Raw genomic sequence first — 14,295 nt, forward strand, 5'->3', positions numbered from 1 at the left:
GCAGAAGACCAGGAGCCATAGTGCAGAAGACCAGGAGCCATAGTGCAGAAGACCAGGAGCCATACTGCAGAAGACCAAAGACCTACTGCAGAAGACCAGGAGCCATACTACAGAAGACCAGGAACCATACTGTAGAAGACCAGGAACCATACTGCAGGAGACCAGGAGACATACTGCAGGAGACCAGGAGACATACTGCAGGAGACCAGGAGACATACTGCAGGAGACCAGGAACCATACTGCAGGAGACCAGGAACCATACTGCAGGAGACCAGGAACCATACTGCAGGAGACCAGGAACCATACTGCAGGAGACCAGGAACCATACTGCAGGAGACCAGAGACATACTACAGGAAACCAGAGACATACTACAGGAGACCAGGAACACAGTGCAGAAGACCAGAGAGATACTGCATGTAGCACCCTCCTAGTTAGCTATGGGGAGCTAGAGTCCTGATTGTTAGAGAGGAGGTCTGAATAGCAGCCTGGGTGCAATAGTCAGGAGGTCAAATTGTGGTCAGGGCTGACAGGCTCTGCAGGCCAGCCCCTCTGAAAATTCCCCCTACTCTAGAGCTTTGGAGGAAGGTTTAGAGGTAGTGGGAGGATCTGAGGAGTGGCTGGTTTTGTACTATTAAGGGATCCTGGCCAATCACCAACAGGAGGCTTGGCAAGGGGCCAAGACAACCCTTAAAAGTGTTTGAGCCTACTCAGAGGGAGAGTTCGGGTGAAAGACAGAAAGGAAGATGTGAGGCTGAAGGCAGAAGCCTAGGAAGGGGGACCAGATGGAGAGAGGGGCCCACCTACAGGTAGCAGACCTGAAAAGGAAGAAAGCTCAGAGCTTCACTGGGCCCCAGAGCGAGGACCATCTGTGCAGCAGGGAAGGGGCGGCCCAGCTAGAAGGTCTGATAGCAGCCACCAACCCATCAGCAGTACAGGAGAAGATCTGAGTGAGTACTCCTGCACCCCCTGGGCAGATAGGGGAAGGAGAACTCTGGTGGAAAACCAGATTCCCCACCTGCCTGGAACTGTCCATTTCTTAAAGCGACAGGCACCAGATCCCCTGCTCAGGGATACCTCCAGATTGCTGAGTGAAGGAAAGGGAGTTCATCTAGGGTCTGGGGTGGTACATTAGGAGACACTGGCTAGCTCTCCAACAAAGAGCTATGTGTGGAGGCTTGTAACTAGTTGTCCTCAGTTCATCAGTTCCCTTGGGCATCCTGTACACCCCTAACCCTATCCCACTTCAAATCCCCTAATAAAAAAAACAAGCTCAAGGACTGATCTCTGACTCTGGATGCAAACCTGTGTGAAAATGCATGTTGCCTGGCTGTGCAGAACTATAGGAGGACCCAAAATTCCTTTGCAACTTTTAGGGGTTAGTGGTACATGCGCAAGACCAGAGACATGCCGGGTTAGACTTAGTATGAAATTCCTGGGGGCTTTCTGTAAACTGTGTACGGGACACCTCCCCTCCAGGTTGACATATTGCATTGACTTTTACAGAAAATTACAGGAAAGGAAAACAAATTTTTAATAATATTAAATTACTATATGGCCTGTGTAGGAAGTGCATGTGTATCTTATTTTTTTGATTTGCTATATTTTTTCTAAAAGGTGAACTTATCCTTTAACCTTTTCTCCTACATGAGTACAATTTATGACAGCAATTGCACAGTTGTTACCACATAAGTAGGTAAATCACTCACAGGCAGTTCCTACGGGTCTCTTTGTAGATCACCATCTCTAATAGTCAAAGCTGCCAGGGAACCACAATCTCTTCTCTCTACTGTCCCTTTAAATATCTGTTGATATGGGAGATCTTCTATTCTTATCTCTAGAACAGTGATCTCCAAACCGTGGCCTGTGGGCTGAATGCAGCCCTTTGCTTGGCTCTATCCAGCACTCAGGGTACTGTTCCTCCCACTGACACCAACAAGGAGGCACCATTTCTTTCACTGGTACAAACTATGGGGTATTTTTCCTTCCACTGACATCAATGATGGGACACAATTCCTCCCACTGATATAAACAATTAGTTACTACTCCTCCAACTAATACCAAAGATGGGGCACTATTCCACCCCCTGACACCAATGATGGGGCACTAATCCACCCCCTGACACCAATGATGGGGCACTATTCCTCCAACTAATACCAAGGATTGGGCACTATTCCTCCCACTAACACCAATGATGGGGCACTATTCCTCCCACTGACACCAATGATGGGGCACTATTCCTCCCACTAACACCAATGATGGGGCACTATTCCTCCCACTGACACCAATGATGGGGCACTATTCCTCCCCCTGACACCAATGATGGGGCACTATTCCTCCCCCTGACACCAATGATGGGGCACTATTCCTCCCCCTGACACCAATGATGGGGCACTATTCCTCCCACTGACACCAATGATGGGGCACTATTCCTCCCACTGACACCAATGATGGGGCACTATTCCTCCCACTAACACCAATGATGGGGCACTATTCCTCCCCCTGACACCAATGATGGGGCAGTATTCCTTCCACTAACAGCAATGATGGGACACTATTCCTCCCCCTGACAACAATGATGGGGCACTATTCCTTCCACTTACACCAATGATGGGGCACTATTCCTTCCACTGACACCAATGATGGGTCACTATTCCTTCCACTGACACCAATGATGGGTCACTATTCCTCTCCCTGACACCAATGATGGGGCACTATTCCTCCCAATAACACCAATGATGGGGCACTAGTCCTCCCAATAACACCAATGATGGGGCACTATTCCTCCCAATAACACCAATGATGGGGCACTATTCCTCTCCCTGACACCAATGATGGGGCACTATTCCTCCCAATAACACCAATGATGGGGCACTATTCCTTCCACTAACACCAATGATGGGGCACTATTCCTTCCCCTGACACCAATGATGGGGCACTATTCCTCCCCGACACCAAGGATGGGGCACTATGCCTCCCCCTGAAACCAAGGATGGGGTACTATTACTCCCCCTGACACCAATGATGGGTCACTATTCCTCTCACTAATACCGATGATGGGGCACTATTCCTCTCATTAATACCAATGATGGGGCACTAGTCTTTCCACTAATACCAATGATGGGGCACTATTCCTCCCACTGACACCAATGATGAGGCACTATTCCTGCCCCTGACACCAATGATGGGGCACTAGTCTTTCCACGAATACCAATGATGGTGCACTATTCCTCCCCCTGACACCAATAATGGGGCACTATTCCTCCTTCCATTGACTGCAAGCACTATGTCATTTTTTTTTTACTCCTACCGAGGCCGGGACATTTTCTACTCCCACTGGGCACTCCGGCCCTCCTAAAGTCTGAAGGACAGTAAACCAGCCCTTTGTTTAGAAAGTTTGGAGACCCCTTATCTAGAGGAAGCTAAACAAACTCTTGGCCAAAGCCAATAGTCAGATAACCATGAATGCTATCACCAAAGGCCTCTCTGAAGTGTTTGTCCACTTGAGAACCTTATCTCTGAAATAGAAGCGTGTTCAGCAGCTCACATACAGGAAGTGCGACTTTATGGGCAGGTTAAAAAACGCTGCAATGCTAGCCAGATGGTGACTCAAAGGTGGTATTTTTCTCCTGTAATAAATAGAAGAGTTCAGACCCTTATTTATTAAACCATGGAGACCACCAGAGGCACTTCTCCCCACCTCCAAGGAGATCACAAAATGGACAATTATTGGATGTAATACCGGAAATCTGAAGTCAAGCTTACTATTTTCTGGACTTAAAGTGGAGCTCCAGTCTCTGGTGAAAAAAATAAATACAAAAACTGTAGCTGCTGACATTTAACCAGGTATGTGGTTGTGCTACAGGGTGGCACGAGTGCGCAAAATCACGTACAGTTGCAAGAAAAAGTATGTGAACCCCTTGGGATTACGTGAAGTTTTGCATGAATTGGGCATAAAATGTGCTCTGAACGTCATCTAAGTCACAACAATAGAAGAACACAGTCTGCTGAACATAATACTACACAAACATTAGATGTTGCCATGGTTTAATTGCACATAACATGTAAACATTCAGAGTGCAGGGAGGAAAAAGTATGTGAACCTTTGGACTTAATAACTGGTTGACCCTCCTTTGGCAGCAATAACCTCAACCAAACGGTTCCTGTAGTTGCAGATCAGACCTGCACAACGATCTGGAGTCATTTTGGACCACTCCTCTTCACAAAACTGTTTCAGTGTAGCAATATTCTTGGGATGTCTGGTGTGAATCGCTCTCTTAAGGTCATGCCACAGCATTTCAATTGGGTTGAGGTCAGGACTCTGACTGGGCCACTCCAGAAGGTGTATTCCGTGCTGTTGCAGCCATTGTTTTGTTGAATGACTTGTATGCTTTGGGTCATAGTCCTGTTGCATCACCCATCCTCTGCGGAGCTTCAGTTGGCGGACAGATGGTCGTACGTTTTCCTGCAAAATGTCTTGATAAACTCTGGAATTCATTTTCCCATCAATGACAACAATCCGTCCAGGCCCTGAGGCAGCAAAGCAGCCCCAAACCATGATGCACCCTCCTCCATGTTTTACAGTGGGGATGAGGTTTTGATGTTGGTGTGCTGTGCCTTTTTTTCTCCACACATAGTGTTGTGTGTTCTTCCCAAACAACTCAATCTTGGTTTCATCTGTCCACAGTATATTTTGCCAGTAGTGCTGTGGAACATCCAGGTGCTCTTTTGCAAACTTCAAACGTGCTGCAATATTCTTTTTGGACAGCAATGGCTTCCTCCGTGGTGTCCTCCCATGTACTCCATTCTTGTTTAATGTTTTACTTATTGTAGATGTGTCAACAAAAATGTTAGCATGTGCCAGAGATTTCTGTAGGTCTTTAGCTGACACTCTGGGATTCCTCTTTACTTCATGCAGCATTCTGCGCTGTGCTCTTGCAGTCATTTTTACAGGACGACCGCGCCTAGGGAAAGTAGCAACAGTGCTATACTTTCTCCATTTGTAGACAGTCTGTCTTACCGTGGACACATGAACATCAAGGCTTTTGGAGATACTTTTGTAACCCTTTCCAGCTTCATGCAAGTCAACAATTCTTGATCGTAGGTCTTCTGAGAGCTCTTTTCTGCGAGGCATGGTTCACATCAGACAGTGCTTCTTGAAACCAGTAAACCCAAAACAGGTGTGTGTTTTTTAAGGGCAGGACAGCTGTCAGCAACACATCCAATATCATCACACTGATTGGAGTCAAGGTTGGCTCACTCCTGGCTCCAATTAGCTCTGGGAGAGGTCATTAAGCTAGGGCCTCACATACTTTTTCCTCCCTGCACTGTGAATGTTTACATGTCATGTGCAATTAAACCATGGCAACATCTAATGTTTGTGTAGTATTATGTTCAGCAGACTGTGTTCTTCTATTGGTGTGACTTAGATGACGTTCAGAGCACATTTTATGCCCAATTCATGCAAAACTCCACGTAATCCCAAGGGGTTCACATACTTTTTCTTGCAACTGTATATATATATGTGACTTCGCAGTTCCTGGTAGGGGCGCGCGATTCCTACTCGCACTGCCATTCGCGGCCTCGGCTGTCAATCACCAGGTCCCGGCCGATGATTCCCAGCAGATAATTCCCCGCCGGCACCTGGTGATCTCCGAGGATTTCCGACAGGGGAGAGACCTGTGTGTAAACAATATAGATCTCTCCCCTGTCAGCTCCTGCACACTGCTTTGTATAGCTCTGCATAGCAGTATGCTTACAGTGAAACACTGATCACCCCTCATGTTAACCCCTTCCTGCCCAGAGCCATTAGTACAGTGTAAGTGCTTTTTATTAGCACTGATCACGGTGTTGGTATCACTGGGGATGTCAGTGACACCAAGTGTCAGGGATCGCGGCTCCATGGTCCGCGATCGCGGCTCTGTCCCTCGCGCATGCGCATTGGCGGCAGATCGCGCCGGGACACAGGCACTAGGTCCCGGCGAGCCGCGGCTGACAGGACGCCGCGCATGCGCAGTAGGAGCCGCGGGCGCGCCTCAGGCGTCCAATGACAGCCGGGGGGCGCGTCCTAGCCGGCCAATGACAGTGCAGGGCGCACTATTTAAAGATGCCCTGCACTGTCACAGATTGCCGCAAGGTCTTCCTGTGATCCTGAGTTCCTGCACCTATCTTGTGACCCTGATTGACCCTGACTATTCTGCCTGCTCCTGCGTTTGACCCAGATTGTCCTGACTACTCTGCCTGCTCCTGCGTTTGACCCGGATTGTCCTGACTATTCTGCCTGCTCCTGCGTTTGACCCGGATTGCCCTGACCATTCTACGGATTGACTTCCCTGCTGACCCTGCGTGTGACCCGACTACTCTCGCCTACCGATTCTGTACCCCGCTTACCCTCACGGGCCCACGATCCGTTACTACCCTGCTGGGGCCGCCATCCTCTTCATATCTGGCTCTCCCGGTACCTGTCCCCAAAGGTCTCCTCAGCCACTGGCGGGCCTGCTCGGAGGTCGTGACCTGGCCCGGGACTGTTTCAAGTCCATACCCACCATCAGGGGCTCTGGTGAAAGCACAGCCCAGGCTTAGACCCCACGCTCTGAGTAGGTCTGTCAGTTGGCAGCCTGAGGCACCACCTGGCGGATCATAACACCAAGTCAGTCCCCCCCCCAGTGTCAGAATGCCTGCAGCAGTCCCACTATAAGTCGCTGATCGCCGGTATTACTAGTAACAAAAAAAATCCCAGTATTTATACCGCCATTTGTAAATGCTATAACTTTCATGTAAACCAATTAATTTACACGTACTGGGAATTTTTTTTAGCAAAGAAACGGAGCAGAATACATGTTGGCCTACATTTTTTTTACTGGACATGTTTAATATAAAAAAGTCAAAAATATAGTTTTTTTCAAAATTGTTGGTCTTTTTTTGTTTATAGCGCAAAAAATAAAAACCACAGAGGCAATCAAATACCATAGAAAGAAAGCTCTATCTGTGGGAAAAATAGGACGTAAATTTCATTTGGGTGCAGCGTTGCATGACGGCGCAATTGTCAGTTAAAGTAACGCAGCGCCGTATCACAAAAAATGGCCTGGTCAGGAAGGTGGGGAAATCCTCTGGAGGGAAAGTGGTTAACAGCCATTTCACCGGGTTCACATGCAGCCTCATAGGACAGTCAGAGGAGAATGAAAACTCCTCCTACATGCTTTAACCAGTGCTCTGCTGGATATTGATAGAAGTCACAAGATTGCTACATACTGCTGATAAGAAAAGGTATTTAGCAGTTTACATTTATTAAAATAATTACATTTCCATGTTCTGTGGGAGACCAGATATAGTGAATGCAGGGTCCGGGGAGAGCAGATATAGTGAATGCAGGGTCCTAGGAGACCGAATATAGTGAATACAGGGTTGGGGAGATCAGATATAGTGAATGCAGGGTCCGGGGACACCAGATATAGTGAATGCAGGGTCCGGGGACACCAGATATAGTGAATGCAGGGTCCGGGGAGACCGGATATAGTGAATGCAGGGTCCGGGGAGAGCGGATATAGTGAATGCAGGGTCCTGGAAGACCAGATATAGTGAATGCAGGGTCCAGGGAGAGCAGATATAGTGAATGCAGGGTCCGGGGAGACCGGATATAGTGAATGCAGGGTCCGGGGAGAGCGGATATAGTGAATGCAGGGTCCGGGGAGAGCAGATATAGTGAATGCAGGGTCCGGGGAGACCGGATATAGTGAATGCAGGGTCCGGGGAGACCGGATATAGTGAATGCAGGGTCCGAGGAGACCGGATATAATGAATGCAGGGTCCGGGGAGACCGGATATAGTGAATGCAGGGTGCGGGGAGACCAGGTATAGTGAATGCAGGGTCCTGGGAGACCAGATATAGTGAATGCAGGGTCCGGGGAGACCGGATATAGTGAATGCAGGGTCCGGGGAGACCGGATATAGTGAATGCAGGGTCCCGGGAGACCGGATATAGTGAATGCAGGGTCCGGGGAGACCTGATATAGTGAATGCAGGGTCCGGAGAGACCTGATATAGTGAATGCAGGGTCCAGAGAGAGCGGATATAATGAATGCAGGGTCCGGGGAGACCAGATATAGTGAATGCAGGGTCCGGGGAGACCGGATATAATGAATGCAGGGTCCGGGGAGACCTGATATAGTGAATGCAGGGTCCGGGGAGAGCGGATATAATGAATGCAGGGTCCGGGGAGAGCGGATATAGTGAATGCAGGTTCCGGGGAGAGCGAATATAATGAATGCAGGGACCGGGGAGAGCGGATATAATGAATGCAGGGTCCGGGGAGAGCGGATATAGTGAATGCAGGTTCTAGGGAGACCGAATATAGTGAATGCAGGGTCCGGGGAGACCAGATATAGTGAATGCAGGGTCCGGGGAGACCGGATATAGTGAATGCAGGGTCTGGAGAGACCGGATATAGTGAATGCAGGGTCCGGGGTTTAGTAACACTAAAACAAAATCAGTTCTAGCTGTGCAGTTAAAATTTTCCTTTAATTGGTAACATACTTTACAGTTACAATTTTTTGCAAACTGCTGAAAGGATTGAAGTAAGCTGTAATCATCGAAAAGCAAGTGGAATGCTGGGAGTTTGTTCATTGCTGGCGTACACTTTCCGCTAAGCTCACAATCACTCGAAGGAGAATAGAAATGACCCCGGGTCACCAAGCTGGGGTATAGAGGGAGATCTGACGAAGTCTGCGGTGATTGGCGGACGAAACGCGTCAACGTATTGACGTCACTACGCTCGGCGTCTTCACAGGGTGCGGCGCCCACGAGGCGGGAAGGAACGGCGGTGTCACAGCTCCCTGTTAGGTAGGCCCAAGACCTTTTGAGAACTACCAGTGGGCTATTATCACAGCGGTTCGCAAACGGCAATCCCTCAGGGAAACATATCTTCCACCGGTGGCAAGTTATTTAAAGCTTACGGCTGTTGAGATTTACAGAGCCTACATGGTGTTCATAGGGCATGTTGTATGGGCCTAATTTACCCTGTATACTCGGGGAATTTTTTGGAAATCCTCTCAGGAGGACAATCTACACATATATATACAGTCATGGCCGAAATTGTTGGCACCCTTGATATTTCTCCAGGAAATCATGTATTTCTCACGAAACGTATTGCATTAACACATGTTTTGCTATACACATGTTTATTCCCTTTGTGTGTATTGGGACAAAACAAAAAAAGGGAGGAAAGAAAGCAAATTCGACATAATGTCACACAAACCTCCAAAAATGGGCTGGACAAAAGTATTGGCACCCTTTCACAACTGCGGATAAATAAGAATGTTACAAGCATGTGATGCTCCTGTAAACTCACCTGGGGCAAGTAACAGGTGTGGGCAATATAGAAATCACACCTGAAAGCAGATAAAAAGGAGAGACGTTCACTTAACCTTTGCATTGTGTGTCTGTCTGTGCCACACTAAGCATGGACAACAGAAAGAGGAGACGAGAACTGTCTGAGGACCTGAGAACCAAAATTGTGGCAAAATATCAACAATCTCAAGGTTACAAGTCCATCTCCAGAGAACTAGATTTGCCTTTGTCCACAGTGCGCAACATTATCAAGAAGTTTGCAACCCATGGCACTGTAGCTAATCTCCCTGGTCGTGGACGGATGAGGAAAATTGATGAAAGATTGCAACGCAGAATAGTCCGGATGGTGGATAAGCAGCCCCAAACATGTTCCAAAGACATTCAAGCTGTCCTGCAGGCTCAGGGAGCATCAGTGTCAGCGCGAACTATCCGTCGACATTTAAATGAAATGAAACGCTATGGCAGGAGACCCAGGAGGACCCCACTGCTGACACAGAGACATAAAAAAGCAAGACTACAGTTTGCCAAAATGTACTTGAGTAAGCCAAAAGCCTTCTGGGAAAACGTCTTGTGGACAGATGAGACCAAGATAGAGCTTTTCGGTAAAGCACATCATTCTACTGTTTACCGAAAACGGAATGAGGCCTACAAAGAACAAAACACAGTACCTACGGTAAAATATGGTGGAGGTTCAATGATGTTTTGGGGTTGTTTTGCTGCCTCTGGCACTGGGTGCCTTGACTGTGTGCAAGGCATCATGAAATCTGAGGATTACCAAAGGATTTTGGGTCGCACTGTAGGGCCCAGTGTCAGAAAGCTGGGTTTGCGTCCAAGATCCTGGGTCTTCCAGCAGGACAATGACCCCAAACATACGTCAAAAAGCACTCAGAAATGGATGGCAAAGAAGCGCTGGAGAGTTCTGAAGTGGCCAGCAATGAGCCCAGATCTAAATCCCATTGAACACCTGTGGAGAGATCTTAAAATTGCTGTTGGGAAAAGGTGTCCTTCCAATAAGAGAGACCTGGAGCTGTTTGCAAAGGAAGAGTGGTCCAAAATTCCGGGTGAGAGGTGTCAGAAGCTTATTGATGGTTATAGGAAGCGACTGATTTCAGTTATGTTTTCCAAAGGGTGTGCAACCAAATATTAAGTTAAGGGTGCCAATACTTTTGTCCAGCCCATTTTTGGGGTTTTGTGTGACATTATGTCATATTTGCTTTTCTGCCTCTGTTTTATATTTGTTCCAATACATACAAAGGGAATAAACATGTGTATAGCAAAACATGTGTTAATGCAATACCTTTTTTGTGTGAAATACTTGATTTTCAGGAAAAATATCAAGGGTGCCAACAATTTCGGCCATGACTGTATATATATATATATATATATATATATATATATATATACGCTATCCTATTCAGGTATTTTTTTGCTGTGACATAGCCACATCCTTATAAAACCGCAAATAACCTTCTCAAATTGAGCAATTTTTGGAAACCCTTTACTGGGTATATTAAATTCAGGTATCTACGGCCTGCTATATGCTATATACACACTATATGTGTTTGAAATCCACGCATCGTGTATACCTGGTCCCTCACCCCCATATGCATTTTTGGAAAAGCATCAAGGACCTGATCTTAGTTCAAGTCGACAGGAGTCTTCTTGATCCTCGTTGATGGTAATATATCCACATCTCTATGTGTGTTTTGTTTTCGGGGTTACCTGATGCCCATGATCTACACATTTATTATCTTTTTCTATGTATATCCTCAGAATCATTTGGTACTGCGGACCTTGTTCCATTTGGGGTGGCTATCCAGGAAGTCCCTACATTTGAGAGGCGGGTATGATAGTCTCACCTCTGAGAAGGTAACAGCAGTATCCATTGACTATTGTGGAGGGAGGCCTGGTAAATTTTGGATGTGATTTGGTTTCCATATTGCTAGATACATACCATGTATTTTTGTGTTCCAGCTTGTACATTCCAGGAGGTCCCTGACATATACTGGGAACACACCCACTGAATATACGGTTCACACAAATATTAAGCAGGAAACCTACGGAAATCCAGGATAACTATCCCATCATTACACTACTCTGCCTTATATGGTGCTCTGTTGGCTAAGATGACCCAAAATTGAAGACGCTAAGTGTTTTTAAACATGATTTTATTTTTTTCATATGTACACCGTGCTCATGTTTAACCTCCCCATGATCTATGTGATCAAATAAAGTATTGTTAAATTCATTTGAATTCATACTACTCCGCGTGGATCTTTTAGAAACCTTCTTTTTCAGATAGGCGTGTTCTTGTCACACTATCATATTGTTTAGTATGCTGTCCCCTGGGTTTATGTATCCACACTTGTATAAGTGAGTCGGAGAGGTGCTTATGACATTAACAATTAGTGTCATTTTTGGTGGCTTGCTTTTGCTTTATTGTTGTTATAGAGGGAGATCACCGACGTAGAGCCATCACCATGTACAAAGGGTCACTGCTTCTTTAATTCAAGCACATTGCAGTAATATTCCACAAGCATTGTCTCTGCCTATGGAGTGGTTGGCCGGAGCCCAAAGCAAACTCCTTCATCAAAGAGTTCTGCCTTCTCTGGGCTACAGGGAGGAGATCTGTCACTGTCTTCTGTCTAAACAGGAAGATTAATAAGGAGAGGGACTGTGTCCACAGAGGCAATTTACCATACATCTCCCCTATTATAAGCCGATCTCCAGGCAGAGTTCAGAAAAACACCATTAAATTCAAATATTTCATCATTACAAAATAATTTATTTTTAAACGCAGTTGAGATAAACACCATATCTGTCATGATAACAGCTTTCAGTTATCTCTGGTATATTAGAACTGGGACAGGGAGGGTCAGAGCTAACCAGGCAATGCAGCATGCTCGGACTGGAGGTCTGGACAGCGAGATGATGTCATCCGCCTGCTGTTGTTCCTTCTCTGTCCAATCACAGGCTGGGGGGTGAGGAGGTGAGATGACCTCATCCATTTGCTGTTGCTCCTTCTCTGTCCAATCACAGGCTGGGGGTTGGGGAGGTTGGATGACCTCATCCATCTGCTGTTGCTACTTCTCACAGGCTGGGGGTGGGTAAGTGAGATGACCTTATCCGTCTGCTGTTGCTCCTTCACTGTCCAATCACATGTTGGGGTGGGGAGATGGGATGACCTCATCCATCTGCTGTTGCTCCTTCTCTGTCCAATCACAGCCTGGGGGTTGGGGAGGTTGGATGACCTCATCCATCTGCTGTTGGTACTTCTCACAGGCTGGGGGTGGGTAAGTGAGATGGCCTTATCCGTCTGCTGTTGCGCCTTCTTTGTCCAATCACAGGTTGGGGGTGTGGAGGTGAGATGACCTCATCCATCTGCTGTTGCTCCTTCTCCCAGGCTGGGGGTGGGGAGGTGAGATGACCTCATCAATTTGCTGTTGCTCCTTCTCTGTCCAATCACAGGCTGGGGGTTGGGGAGGTTGGATGACCTCATCCATCTGCTGTTGCTCCTTCTCACAGGCTGGGGGTGGGAAGGTGAGATGACCTTATCCGTCTGCTGTTGCTCCTTCTCTGTCCAATCAAATACTGGGGTGGGGAGGTGAGATGACCTCATCCATCTGCTGTTGCTCCTTCTCTGTCCAATCACATGTTGGGGTGGGGAGATGGGATGACCTCATCCATCTGTTGTTGCTCCTTCTCTGTCCAATCACATGTTGGGGTGGGGAGGTGGGATGACCTCATCCATCTGCTGTTGCTCCTTCTCTGTCCAATCACAGGTTGGGGGTGTGGAGGTGAGATGACCTCATCCATCTGATGTTGCTCCTTCTCACAGGTTGGGGGTGTGGAGTTGAGATGACCTCATCCATCTGCTGTTGCTCCTTCTCACAGGCTGGGGGTGGGGAGGTGAGATGACCTCATCTGTCTGCTGTTGCTCCTTCTCCATCCAATCACAAGCTGGTGGTGGGGAGCTGGCCAGGCAATAATGTGCTAATAATAAGTGCTAAAGAGAAAAGTCAGGTCAGGGTAGAATTTTGAACAACGGTTCTTAGGAAAAGAATGTTCTAAGAAAGTTTGGTTGTTTTTTTAATCATTAGTGGGGTCAAATCGATATTCATTTCTGACTACAGTGACAAGAAAATTCAGAGGAGCAGGATGGAAAAAATTTTCTTGACCGAACAAGTTTCTACAAGTGCACAGTATGTGGTTTTCGTTCCGTAAGGTCCATTCATTCCAAAATCAAATGTCAAAGCAAACGACCTTCAACCGTTCTAAGAATAAAGTATTTTTTAATTCGAAATTTTTTCCATCTATGGCCTGTTAAAAAATTTAGGGTCACCCATTATTAAACAATTGGGCAATCTCTGTGCTATGGGGCTCAATCCATTCCCCTGGCAATGTTAGTATCAAAAACTATCACAGTCCCAGTAATATCCTCTTCATCCCAGGACTGGCTGATGTCTTCCTACTCATCTGTGGCCATTCAATCCACCTATTCTATAGTACACGGCTCAAAAAAAGTAAAGGAACGCTTTAAAAACCCATCAGATCTCAATGGAGAAAAATCTTCTGCTGGATCTCTATACTGATATGGACGGGGTGATGTGTTAGGAATGTAAGGATGCCCCATCGTTTGATGGAAATGAAAATTATCAACCTACAGAGGACTGAATCCATTTTGCTGAAATCTCATTGCAGCAACTCAGAATGGTCCTCAGTAGTTTGTATGGCCCCCACGTGCTTGTATGCATGCCTGATAATGTAGGGGGAGGCTCCTAATGAGATGACGGATGGTGTCCTGGGGGATTTCCTTCCAGATCTGGACCAGGATATCACTGAGCTCCTTGACAGTCTGAGGTGCAACCTGGTGGCATCAGACAGACCAAAACATGATATCCCAGAGGTGTTTTATTGGATTTAGGTCAGGCGAGCATTGGGGCCATTCAATG

General features: G+C 46.9%; 1 protein-coding gene and 1 long non-coding RNA gene across 2 annotated transcripts in view; one reads left to right on the plus strand and one right to left on the minus strand.

The window, feature by feature from the left end:
* The window catches only part of AK4 (adenylate kinase 4), a 139,494-nt gene that overhangs the window by 80,680 nt on the left and 44,519 nt on the right, over nt 1–14,295 (minus strand). The gene's annotated exons all lie outside the window — the stretch shown is intronic.
* LOC149454004 (uncharacterized) lies at nt 11,141–11,597 on the plus strand. Its single transcript, XR_016314401.1, has 2 exons — nt 11,141–11,212; nt 11,318–11,597. It is a non-coding gene; the product is annotated as an uncharacterized LOC149454004 (long non-coding RNA).

The sequence above is a fragment of the Staurois parvus genome, unplaced genomic scaffold (genome assembly GCF_062004578.1).
Source record: "Staurois parvus isolate SC_StPar_1 unplaced genomic scaffold, SC_StPar_1.0 ptg000441l, whole genome shotgun sequence".
In the NCBI taxonomy this organism is placed as follows: Eukaryota; Metazoa; Chordata; class Amphibia; order Anura; family Ranidae; genus Staurois; species Staurois parvus.